The sequence below is a fragment of the Ambystoma mexicanum genome, chromosome 8, assembly GCF_040938575.1.
Source record: "Ambystoma mexicanum isolate Mex_15411 chromosome 8, UKY_AmexF1_1, whole genome shotgun sequence".
Taxonomy (NCBI): Eukaryota; Metazoa; Chordata; class Amphibia; order Caudata; family Ambystomatidae; genus Ambystoma; species Ambystoma mexicanum.
Genome location: NC_090929.1, coordinates 1,590,018,956 through 1,590,033,400, shown reverse-complemented (window position 1 = coordinate 1,590,033,400; position 14,445 = coordinate 1,590,018,956).

Sequence of the window (14,445 nt, the reverse complement as noted above, 5' to 3'; positions counted from 1 at the left end):
CTCCCCTCTACAGATCCGTGCTTCACAGTAAATGCATAGCAGTGTGACCCACTGTGCATTTTATATGGCATGTGAAGCCGCTGCTGTGATCCTCTGCCCAAAGGAGTACCCTGTGTGGTGACAGGAGCAGATGAAGGTGATGGTGGAGGAAGTCAACCTGCTCTTACCTGAGAAAGGTGTCGTCTTCCTCAGAGCACTCTGGTGGGCAGATTTGGTGTGACGCCTTATGGAAGTTGTCCCTTAGGAATACATGCCAAGTTTCGCTGACTGAGTATAACTTTGCACTCAGTGCCTCGAACCTTGCTTGCACAAGCCTTTGGGACATTTCCAACAGTCATGAAAAATTGCCACACCCACATCCTGTATGTAACTGGATAATTATAATAATCAGCACATTTCTACATAACTTAACAAACAACAACCTTTCGGCTATAGTAACAGCCCACACAGGTTTAGCTGCCTACAACATAGGTGGTGTAACTGCACCTCCTCAGAGGTATTCTTCCTTTCCTCTCCTTCCCCCAGAAGCTCACTGTCTCCAGAACCCTGGTTCTCTCTAGGCTGGACTATTATAACAGCCTCTATCTAAATCTGCCTGCTTCTACTCTCCGCCCTCTGCAACTTATCCAGAACAGGACTGTGAGACGTGTCCTTGGCCTCAAACTCAGGGATCGTATCTCTCCAGGACTGGAATCTCTGCACTGGCTCCCAGTGGCTGCGAGGATTAAGTTCAAAACCCTCTCCATTCTTCGCAAGGCCTTCTGGGGCTTGGGGCCTCAATACCTTCAACTCTGTCTTCCTAAATATCTTCCTACTCGAGCTCTTCACTCATCCACCTCCAACTCCCTCAGGGACAGTCGCTTCTCCAAGCAAAGAGTTGGTGGTAGATCTCTTTCTTCGGCTGGCGCATCCCCCTGGAACAGCCTCCCTGCCTCCCTTAAACTTGAGGAGAACCATCTCCGGTTCCGGAAGCACCTCAAAACCTTTCTCTTTGCTTCTGCTTATTCTCCTCCCCTTCTCTTCTGACCTTCTGGCTGTAGCTGGAACTGCACTGGCTACCTGGACACCCTCTGATTCTCGGGCCCAGGTCCTTTCCCCACCAGCGTCACACACCTGCACTGCCCACCTGGCAACCCCTGCAATTAGCGACTATTTCTGTATCCCTACAGGCCCCCTACCAGCCCTTGACTCCTGATGCCGGCACTTACCCATGCACTTGCCACTTGCTGGCCGTTTACTTATTTATTGTTATCATCTTTTCCCATGTACTACACTGTCCCTGCCCCCTTCCGACACACTTGCGCGATCTGAATGACACCTGGCCTAGTAGGATCGCTGTCCGTCCTCCCTGTTGTTCCCCTCACTTACCTTGTTGCACTGTGAAACACTTGTGTATAGGCGTGTTATGAATGCCATATCATATCATATCATAATTAAAATAATCAGCACATTTCTACAAAACTTATCAAACAATAACCTTTCATTTTTGTAACAGCCCCCACAGGTTTAGCTGCCTACAACATAGGTGGTGTAACTTTACACCAACTCCTACTCCTCCCCGTAGAACACCAAAAAAAATTAGAATCCTGCAAATTGTCACAGAAGCTGCTACTGAGGGTCACAGAATTCTAAAACAAATGAAAGGGCTCATGATAGATGCAGTAAACAAGGTGTCCAACCTCATGTTGGCTTTAATTCATCTCAGAATGTAAGATCTTCTAAAAACCAAGTACAAACAATGGTTTGTAGAAAAACATATTATTGTTTTCAGAGAGCTCCTACAGTTAACGGCAGTGAAAGGGCAACCTATTTTCAAAACATTAACACATAAAATGCCTCAATACGAGTCTTGCGGTAGCTGTGCCAGTAAAACCGGCAGGCTGCCGCCGGACCTGTAGTGATTTACCAGCCCCAGACTTGCCGGATTAACTGGGGCATTGCAGCCCCATTACTCTGGTAAATCCAGTGCCGGCAACTCTGTTAATATCCATTCCCGTGGAGTCCCATAGGACTCCATGGAAATGGGGAGGACGGAAGCACCAACACTGTGCGCAACAGTGCTGGTGCTTCCATCAAAGTCTGCGTGCTGGTGCCGTCCTTCCCGCCAGGTCTGACCTGGCAGGAGGGATGTCGCCCGCCCGCAGAACTCATAGTTTGCCAGTCTAGAAACAGCAGTGCCGGTAAGTTTACCGGCAGCGTTGTTTCCGGACCAGCAAACTTGTAATGAGGCCCAAAGAATGCTGCAATACTCTCGGCAGCATTGGAAATGTAAATCTCTGGCAGCATTTTCACTACAGTTGAGTACTAACTCACATTTTCACATTTTCAGTTGAGTACTAACTCAAAACATGTGCCAGTCTGCAGATATCACTATTGCTAACATTTTAAAAAGCATTTGAACTGGGCTGCTTACTAAAGATGCAAAATCCATCTTAAATAGTAGACTGATCTATGAGCTATATGGGAGAAACACATCTGCTCCTGATGTCTTGGAACAATTAACTCAGCAAAATCTAAAATGTATGTCTTTAATTCCATCCCTTACAAGCTGTCGTCAAATCAATGAGACAACGTTGGAAAAAGAAATGCAACCCATACTGCTTATCAGCTCCACAGACAAACTAGAAGTGCACAGAATGACACCTCCTATGTGTCAACAAGCAACAACACAACTAAATAGCTTGGAAACAAAGCCGGATTGGAGAAAATATTGACTTTGTGTGTGAACTGCAGAGTAATTCTAAAATGTAACCTTGACGTAGAACAAGGCTTAGTCATTGGAGTTATTGGTACAGTTGTTTGCTTCGAAACATATCCGCATGACAGCAACATTCAGTTTGTCAATATTCACTTTGACAAACTTGTAGAAGTTAAAAATAATTGCTGGACAATCAGACGTTTATTTCCTTTCAAAGACATGTATGTACACAGGTATACATTTTCTCTGTCTCTTGCATATTCTGTCACTTTTCACAAATCACAATGTCTCACCCTAGATCAAGCATTGATTGACATTGACAGCAGTCTTTAAAGAAGGTATGTGATACGTAGCACGTTCACTTCTCCGTACATGCAATGGTCTATTCACAGTTAACTTTGATGCAAACAAAGTCAATGCTGACATTCATTGCATCCTGGAATAGACAGACTGTGGGCACTAGACACACCTCATCTATATATGTTCCCTGTACCTCAAAAAAAAAATCTTTTAAAAGACAAATAATGGAACCAGAAGCTATAGCAGATTTCACAACACTACCATTAAAAAACAATGACCAACTCCTGCATCAAACAATACAACCACAAAACTGTCTAGTACAAAATCAACTGCGCATACATCACAAATAAACATGCAAACCTCTCATCTACAGTGTCTCAGGTATAAGGCAAGAATGTGACTACTGTGCAGGAATGGTAAACCTTACCATAAACACACTTGAAGATCCAGAAAAATTCCTAATGTACTTACTACAAGTACTGGAAATCAAAAACATCCCTATAAATGAAATATTCCAAATATACATCTGGAAACATACATGTACTCTCTGCAACTATGTTTCACAAGACCACATCCCTAATGAACAATGTGTATATGTATCCATATCAAATTCTAAATCCATTCCATTTCACCAGCTTCTGAAGAATGCACATCCTGGCATATTTTGCCCTTTTTCAATTCAGACAATCGTTCCACCATACAAATAAACTCACATAGTCAATATATCATACTAATGCAGGTGGTTCCAAAAATAACTGTAAGCTTACAAGCTGCACACACGGCCAAGTATCTATTGGAAAGAAAACCTTCACAACAGTAGGTATAATATACCATGCCGGGGCCACAACCACTTCAAGGCATTATATGTCAAAAAAACAAGTGGTTGGTTTGAATGTAATGATCCCCATTACTCCAAAACATAGGTTACCTACAAATTTAACAAATGCCTACTTAATATTCCTTCAACCCAAATTTGGTCACTAAACAATTGCACAATTAACAGTTAGAATACACCAGCTGATATCTAACTACTTCCATAATACTACAATAGCACTTTTAAAAGTCAATATAGTTAGAATACGCCAGCAGGTAACTTAGTACATCCATAATACTACAACATCACTTTTAAAAGTCAATCTAGTTAGAATATGCCAACATAACACTAATTGAAAAACACCCTTCATTGCAAAGTACTTCAAATACGCCATCATCTCAATTCTTATATTATAAAATATCTTCTATCCTCTAATGTAGTTAGAATATGCCAACAGGTATCTACCTATTTCAAGCATTCCCTTAATTACAACATACTTCAAACAAGCATACTGTCATCCTTACACTAACATAACTGTAATCAGTTGTTTTATCCAGTATGGATTTTTTTCCCAATGACCCAATGATTATGTAATGTCAAAACAACAGCAGTGTTTCATACACTAATGTTGTACCAAACATAGTTCTTAACATGTACTGTTTATGAGGGTCTAAAAAAAAGAAAGCAGAGATTTCTGCTTCATAACGTTACAACACTACGTGACACAGCAATTATAATCAACTACATATTCTGTGAACACTATCCTCATATCCTCACTTGTACTACAACCATAAGTACCATATACAGTTCAATTACATCATTCAATTACATCATTCCTATATAATACAAACACTTTGTACTCCCACTACATTACCTACAATTACTGTACATATATTGCTCCTATAGTGATTTTAGCCACACTACTACTACATTACCCATAATTACTATGCACATATTACTACAGTGGTGGTTGGGCCCAGTGCCTGCGGCCATGCCCCCCAGAATCGGTCCACTGACCACAACACAATTAACTAAATAACAAGTACGTACCATACACCGTCAACTGATAAAACTCTCCCCGACCCCCCTGCAATCGAAGGAATGGCCGCAGACACCAAAATAGACTGGTGACTCAGCGGCTTTTCCAAACCCTTTTTTCACCTATAAAAACAGCTCCATATTACCATCATTCCACTTCCCTACCATTTCTATGCCCTCTTACAGCCATCAAATAACCCCAAATGTATTTTTTTCCAAGCAGCCCATTCACGGCACTGTCTGAACTACCGCGCTGTCTGCGAACAGCTACGGCACCTGTCTAGCCTTTTTCAACCTACAAAAACAGCCTCATATATTTTTTCCACTCCCCCATTCTACCCAGCCCCTCTTTCCACCACCCAAAATGTGTTTTCCATCCTTTTTCCCCACTGCTCTGTCCACGGTCACCTGTGGCTGTCCGCAGATCTAACAGGGCAGGTGCTTCCAAAAATATGACGCACCTCACGCTTTTCACCATCCAATCAGCACGTGCATCGGACCGAACAGGGAAGTGAGTCCGCAGATGAAACTCAGACATCACTCATTTATTTTTACCTACTTGTTTGTTGTTTTAAAAAAATCTACTGAACAGATTTACACCAGATTTACAAAAGCACCCTCCCTTTTGGGACCAAGCTGCTGCCCCTGCCGCAAATTTGGTGAAATCCAGCAGTTTGGGCTGTAGGTGTGAGCATTATTTTTTCTCCATTGTGTCTATGGAAAAAACCACACATTTGGGACCCCAGCAATAACTTTGGCCCGCCTTGTCTAAACCTCACCAGACTTTGCAGGACCGATCTGACGGGGCCATATACTATGTCTGCAAAGGTTTGTGAGGGTTCGTCCAGGGGGGGGGAGTTATAAGCTCTTCCTATGGGTTGAGCAACTTAACCATAATTACAGGACCACTACTGCAGGCCATGAAAAAAAAAAGAAATATATATATATATATATATATATATATATTCAGTGAAAAAACTTTGTTAAAGGGACGTTATGGTTAAGTTGCGCTGCTAAAAACCTATGAAATTCAGTGAAAAACCCTTGCAATCCGCCAGTTATGGTAAGCTAAGCAACCATAACTCACGCCACCACCGTGCACTGCTAAGACTAACATCCAGGACATCAAAGATGATATCACAAATGTCATTGATGACATTTCATAGGTTTTAGTAGCGCAACTTAAACATAACGTCCCTTTAACAAAGTTTTTTCACTGAATTTCATAGGTTTTAAGTAGCACAACTTAACCATAACGTCCCTTTAACAAAGTTTTTTCATTGAATTTCGTAGGTTTTTAGTAGTGCAACTTAACAATAATGACTTTCACTTTATATACATATCATATGGAACTGACTGAATCTCTTCTACTGTACTTGATGTCCGTCCCACATAGTAATCCTGTGTTTCTACATACCTTTTGAAACTTTTCAAACTTTTTTTTTGTGTTCGATCTGACCGCGCACAAGCACCCCTATAAAAGACCACGCCCTAGAGCTTATTCTCATTGTGTTTCTGGCTATTATTCGAAACACAGCGATTTTTGCTGCCAACTGCAGATTTCCATTGCATCTTTGATGGCATCCCTGGCTGCTGAACTGCCACCTGGTGCTGCACCTGCTTCAGCACCACCCCCACCCCCTCCACCACCACCACCTCCCCAAGGGCCTGAAGAGGGGAACAGGAGTGAGGATGCAGAGGAGGAAGAAGAGGATGATGAGAATGAGGTAGAGGAAAACCCTACTACCCGCACTAGGCGTGAGTTTTGGGTGTGGCGGTTATTTACCATTCATGGTAATGTTCCTAAGGCTCGTGTGAACCGTGTTACCTGCAATGAGTGCAAAATGATACTCAGTCGTGGGAAGCACGGTAAGTACAGCTTTGGGACCACTACTATGAAGCGACACCTGAGGTCATTTCACTCTGGGGCTATTCGCAGGGTTGTACCTTGCGAAGAACGTAGCAGGTTGATTTCCTCTACTTCATCCTCTGTTTCTGATCCTGTCACCACAAGGACCACCTCTGTGGGACAGCATCTTCCTCAAGCTGCCTCACAGGCCATACAGAATGCTGATGACCCTTACCTTTCGAGGGTCACAGTTGTATGTATGTACTCTGACACAGTACTCTGCAGGGGGGAGCGACTTCGTAGTGCTTTTGAGACTATCGTCTCAGAGCACGAGAAGATCTGCTCACTACCCAAATAAAACCCACTCTACATCTTCCTCTCTCAGCTCGCCCTTTCTTATCCCTGTGGTTGGTGTCCCCCCCTTTACCTTCCTTTCCCCTCCTCTCCTAGTGTGTCGTGTATAAAAAACCCCAAAAAATACAAAATATCAAAAATCAAAAAAAAATACGGCTCTTGTCAGAGCCGCCTTTCACAGTTAAAAAATAGAAGTGAAAATAAATGAAGCAGGGCCCTTTGTGTTTTTTAGAAGTCCGCGGACAGTTCGCGAACATTTAAAAAATTGGGTTGCTACCCCATCACAAACATTGCAATTTTCTCTGGGAAGAAGTGGTGGCTCTGAAAAGAGCCTTTGGGTGGTGTTTGTAAGTCAAAAACTATAAATGCTTAACACCTACTTCAAAATGGTTGTTGTAATTCCAAAAAAGGTCGCAATGCATTTTGTACATTTCTCAGAAAAATCTGATTGCCAGGATAAGTAAGATGGACTCCATCTCTGCGAAAAATGTATGTACTACGAAACATAATATTTTCATTGTGAAAAGAGGACATGCCAAAATCTCTTAGAAAGGCTCAAACAGCCTTATTAACATTGCGCCTTGCTTTTTCCATTTGTGGACCAAATGAAGAAGAACGAAGCCACATTTGTCTCTGCGCAATCCGTGAAAATATCACTTGAGAATTAGGAAACATGTCCATAACCTTCCCAAGTCCTTCTTTCATAGCAAATTGCAAAACAAAATGTCCTAAACTGTTCCCTCCACAATGAATTACAATTATGTCTGGATGTTGCTCTGTCTCCAAAGTAGCACAGAGAGGTAGCAAGTCCAACCACTTCATTCCACATACTCCATGCCAGTGTACTTCCACATGTGGGAATCCAAGATCTACAGCTACTCCACAGCTTTCTGCATGCACCTTCAACCAATGTATCCACAAATCTCCCAAAATCCAAACAATCTGTTTTCTAATACACACAGCCATAGCTATCTTTTGTTCTCTCAGCAAAAAGATTATCTAAGAAACTCTCTCCTGGCACAACACACCCACTAAACTTTCCTGACCAATCCCTTTCAGTGCTTATTCTCATTTGCATGACTTCTGAACCCAAAAATCCCTGGATGTAACTCCCGATGTCCACGAACTACCGCCATGTCCGCTGACATATTGTAACATGAACAGACCTTCTACCATTTCCACTTCACTCTCTCTGCCATTCCCTCATTGGATGTAGCTAAAAAAATCACATGACCATGCACCAATCACATTCAAGACCTCTAGATCTAACTGCATCATCATAGATCAGCACTGCAAATGTACTGTGAATCTCTCTGAGTACAAGTGTCATATCATTGGCAAGCACCATCTACCAGAAATACTATACAAGTCTCCAAGATTTCTACTTGCAGCTCCATGCATATCCATATGCATGAACACAAACTTCAGGTATGCATATTTTCTGTACAGTAGATAAACACATTTTCAAACAGACTTTTAGCTTGTGTAATCTGTAAAATGAATTTACTGTATTGTTTGCAATATCCTAAAATCAACTATCACTTATAAACCTTTATACTATTTACTTTCTTTATACACACACACTCAAATCATGTTAAACTAACATTTTTTAAATGAAATATATAGACTACATATATTCAAACAAAATTGCATGCAAGCATAATCTATGTTTAAATCTTTAAAGAAATACTTATACAATTTCATGTTTTTGTTTTTATTTATTTATTTACTTAATTACTTTAATTTAGACATGACATTGAGCCGCTATTACCTAGAACAGCTTACTTACAGAAATAGTAGTATTCACTGGTATATTATAAATTTCACAAGACATAGTAAAGATATTTGTTTTTGCTACAGTTAGTCATTCAATACAATTTGTTCATTAAGAACATATCATATGTACTGAACTGATGCAATGGATCTTATGTAAATAAATTAGTATAATGGTTTTAAAGAAGGCACTGAGGATTTCAATTTAAAAAATCAATATCGAAATTAAAAACAATGCTATATACAAACAAAGTTACTAATTTGAAGCTTTTACAATTGCAGTGAAGACCAGTCTACTGAAAAGAAGCAGCCGAATTCGAAGAACAAAGAAGAACTAAGAAGTTACCTGTTAATTTAAGAAAAAAAGTAAGTAGAATATCACCAAAATATTTGTATTATTAATCAAACATACTATAACATTAATTCAAGCTATTTTGGTGCCTAAAAATAGAGATTGTGTACCATTTTGTCCAAAAATCTCCATGTCTTAAACAGCGATTTACAGCCAGAATGGCCCACAAATTCCTATTTTTGGACACACGAATTACCCAACTGAACCGCTACAATTTTCATATTATAGAACAAACAACTGTTTTAATTGTATACATTAGATTTACTAATTGTACTTTTCCACACCAGTAGCTTACTTTTTTTTGTCATCTGAACCCCAGTTTAGTAACACATAAATTCAAGAATACCTATCCCTACTAGTTGTAGTTCCCAATGCACAATCACACACCATTACATACATCTTTATCATCTTACTCAAACACTCATGCACACAGCACAAATACATTCCAGAACACCCCAACCCATATCTTCTTTATTTTTTTCAACAGACCCTAAAGAATGCCTTCCAAAAGACAACAAGTCCGTAGAAAGCAACGCAAAAGTAGAGCAAATGAAAGTAAAAGTGTCCAACATAAGCATCCATCTCTAGCAGAATTTGTAAAAAAAAAGTTGAAACAAAACAGCTAATACAGTCATTTAGTGAAACACAAGAAGTTTCAAGTACAAAAACTTTGCCTCCTCTATCAAAATGTAAAACAAACCAAAAAACAATTAACAGAAAATCAGCTATCACTACAGATAAAACTACTTCTTCAAATTTTAATATAATGCAAAGTAAGCATACCAAGAAACGTATTTTAGCCAAAATGTACCGTCACAAAGTCCTTCAAAATCTTATAAAAACAGGAGAGAAATCAGGTTCAATGCTTAAAACCTATCGTAGGAAATTAATCTTAGAAGCGTTGATGGACAGTGCAATTCTTCTGAAAAGAAAGTTATTTATTTCACTGTTAAACAAAATGAAACCACTAACAAAACTAATAACTAAATTACAAAAAAGACTTCTCAATAAGCGAAATGTCAACAGAAAGAACTTCTTAAGTATCTGCGGAGGTGAATGGAATCACACTACAAGCACAGAACCATATTTTAATGAAGAAGCGTACAAACAAAAGCAAACAAATACAATTGCCATACATAGCAGTGGTCGAGGTTATGAAAAAGTGAATAAAACCATAATGGAACAAGAAGTACTCCTTACAAAAATATGCCCTGAAAACTTAGAGTTACCCCTCCATTCAACTGAATCAAAACGTCTAGTGTACAAATGGCCATGCACGTCAATGTGTAACATTCCCAAACAATGTTTCAAATCTTTACACCAATTCCTCAATAAATATGTAAAAAGCAAAGACAAAATCAAAATTAAATTACTGCAAAATTTGGATACCTGTCCAGTGCGCAAGTACACAGGACTACAAGGATATTCATTGGCCTGCATTACAGGACCTACTTGTAAAACCACTTTCCATGATATCAAAAGGATATCAACACATCATTCAACTATAAGAAATCTAGTCTATAAACTGTACTATGCTAAAAGTCCTGCTTTAGCACTAGCAAAGTTAAATAACACCCTTCTACATGGTACAGCAAAAGACCTACTTGAAGAAATTCACTATATCCAGAAAAAATATTTTGGAAGTGAAAGCCATTTACAGAATGAAATAGCTTTAAACCAATTAAGCAACAATTCTACACATGGCAACTTTTTGCTAAACACATACAAAAAAGAAATACTAAAATTTGAAAGGACATCAGCTGAAGTACCAAACCATGTATGTGTATGTTGCCGTAGAAATTTTATAAAAGTAACACAAAAACTGTAGACCTATCATACAAAATAGAAGACAATGAAGATTCTAAATGGTTTGAATTAGCTCTCTACCTTGTAGCAGAAAACAAATACGAAATAACTGAGCCCTTAATACTTTGCAGTTACTGCACTACAAAACTTGACAACAACCAAACTCCTTCACGTGCTATCACAAATAATTTGGAATTATACCCAGTACCAAAACCCCTACAACAACTTAATTTATATGAGAGCATCATAATTCAAACAGTACACCCATTTCAAGCAATAATACGCCTTCAACCAAAAACAGCAAAATTACCTCCTTCTGAATAGGTAAGAGGCATTCGTGGAAAAGTAGTTTATTTACAATTAGATCTAAAAGAAAATGTGCATACTCTCGGAGTGCAACGTCCAATGCAGCAATCTTTAATTATCTTAGTAAATGGAGTACCTACAAAAGACAAAAATATATGGCAACAGCTGGTAGATTTATATAAAGTTAGACAAGTCTTCCAATATCTTAAAGAGAATAATGAATATTACAAAGAAATTAATATTGAAGAAAACGTGAAAGATACAACTGAAATAATTCAAGAAACACAAGAAGCTGGTCAATTTGAGCTACTAGATCCTGCTACAATATCAAATACTTTAGACCATTATACAATTCATCCTTTGCACTGTAATGACACCGTAGAAGATGCACTGGAAGCTTACCAAATGCGTCAAACAAAAGGATCGCCAATCAGCATATGGGAAAAAGTATAGAAGCACATGCTTTTCCTCTACTCTTTCCTACTGGCAAAGGAGGAAGGTATGATGATAGACCTATTCAAATATCAGCTTCAGAATACCGCTCATTACGGATGTATTCTGAAGATCCCAGATTTAGACAAAATGTGGAATACATATTCCACCTACTCTTTGAAAGTGAACTAGCAACTTTATGTTACTGAGTTGCACACATATTAAAATCAGGATCACACTTTCAAAATATGACAGCTACACAATTATTAGAAAAAGTGGAACAAAAGGATTAGGTTTTACAATCAAATATTACAAATCTATTAGCAAATATGCGTGGTACTAAAGAGTACTGGTTTCGACGTCATGGAGATGTACGTTGTATGATCAGAAACCTTGGCCCACCCACTTGGTTTGTTACATTAAATTGTGCAGAATATGCCTGAGAAGATTTACATGATTTCCTACGCATATCAAATAAAAACAAAACAAACATAGATATACTAACACCTGAAGAACTTTGTTCTCCGGATCCTGTTAATGTTTCAAGATATTTTCACCATCGCTTCATTGCTATGCTACATTTTATTTGTAATAAAACTGTTCCTCCCCTTGGAGAAGTGCAACACTTCTTTTGGAGAAAAGAATACCAAGCCAGAGGAGCACCACATATCCACATGCTTTTATGGATTAAAGATGCTCCTAAATTTGGTCAAGACAGTGATGCACTGTTTTACAGTTTATTGAAAAATATGTCACTTGTGAAATTCCATCAGAAGCCACAAATAGTGATCTTCATGCACACATTTTACAATTTCAAAGGCACAAATGTGGAAAATATTGTCGTCGCAAATACGAAAACAAAGGGAAATACTACACCAAATGCCGATTTGGTTTCCCTAGACCAGTTACAAATGCAGGTCAAGTGAACAACCTCATGTCTTCAGTTAGACATAGTGTTAAAGGTAAGTCACCTAAAAATACATATTACATAAAAAGAAAAGAAGAAGAAAAATATATCAATGATTATAATGCAATCATTGCCCATTTATGGAATGCAAACATAGATGTGCAGTACATTGCAGACAATTCTACTGCAGTTGCACGATATGTCACAGCATACTTAACTAAAGCAGAAAAGACATAGCTCCAAGACCTCTGGAATGACCTGTCATCAGATAAAACAGTATCTCAGAAATTATACAGCTTGGGCATAAAAATGCTCACCCATAGAGAATGTGGATCATATGAAGCAGCTGATCGTTTTACTGGTACTGCATTGTATGGTAAATCTGAAAATATAGTATGGCTAAGTCTTGGTCCAGCTAAATCTAGAAAAAGAGTTCTAAAATCATATGAAGATATAGAAACAATAGCCAAACATGATCCCCACAGCCAAGACATTTTAAAAAACAATTTATTGGACACATACTACCCAAACAGAATTAATACTTTGGAAAACATGTGTCTATACCACATAGCCCAAAACTACACATACAAAAATAATATGAAACCTGATGAAAAAAAAGCTAAATATAGAGTGACAAACTGTGAAGGCAGCTTAGTTAAACTCACTAAACCAAATTTAATTAATCATATCAAATTGTCATTAAAGACTCCTCAACATAAAGAAGTATATTACATGTCCCTGGCTACAACTCTTCAAACCATGGAGAAAAGAAGAACAATTACTAGATAACTATGACTCATATGAGGATGCTTTCAAACAAATGAAAGCACTATAACTGATGTAAACTTTACACAGTACAAAACAATGTTGCACAATGAACAGCAACACGAAGAAGAACTCCAAGCCCAACTAGATAAGGACACTCCTGACAGTAGTCAACCTTCTGTAACAGGAAGCCAAGAACCACTGGGAGAACCACTAATAATAAATGAGGCAGAATTAGCTATGATAGAAGTAGAAAACACCATGTGTCAGTATGAAGATAAGGAAGACTTAACTATACTACAATCAAAACTAAACAATGAGCAAAGTAGCATTTTTCAAGAAGTAACAAAACAAATTGCACATGGTGTAAAACATGAAAATAAAGAATGTTCCTGCCATAATTATAAACCTATACTACTGTACGTCAGTGGTGAAGCTGGTTCTGGCAAAACATTCCTAATCAAAATCATTAGTAAGTTCCTTCAACAATTGACAAACAACAAACTGTCAGCTGTTGTCACTGCCCCCACAGGTTTAGCTGCCTACAACATAGGTGGTGTTACATTACACCGATTACTACTATTACCAGTAGAACCTCAGAACAAATTAGACTATTACAAACTTTCTTCAGAAGCTGCAATGGAATTACGCAGAGTATTGAAACAAATGAAAATGCTACTAATAGATGAAGTGAGCATGGTCTCCAACCTGATGTTAGCTTTGATTCACCTCAGATTACAAGAAGTACTCAAAACAGACTATGAAGAGCTCTTTGCAGGAAACACATTATTGTTTTTGGAGATCTGCTTCAATTAACACCAGTTAAAGGTGAGTCTATTTTTAAAACATTAGGACACAAACTCTGCCGTAAAACTGTTGGCAGCATTGGAAATGTCAACCTTTGGCAACATTTCCAATACAGAGAATTAACAGAAACATGCGGCAATCTGCAGATCTCACTTATGGCAACATTTTAAAAAGTATCAGAGTTGGTATACTTTCTAAAGAAGCAGAAGGAATATTGAAAACCCGGCACATTAATGCACTTTAT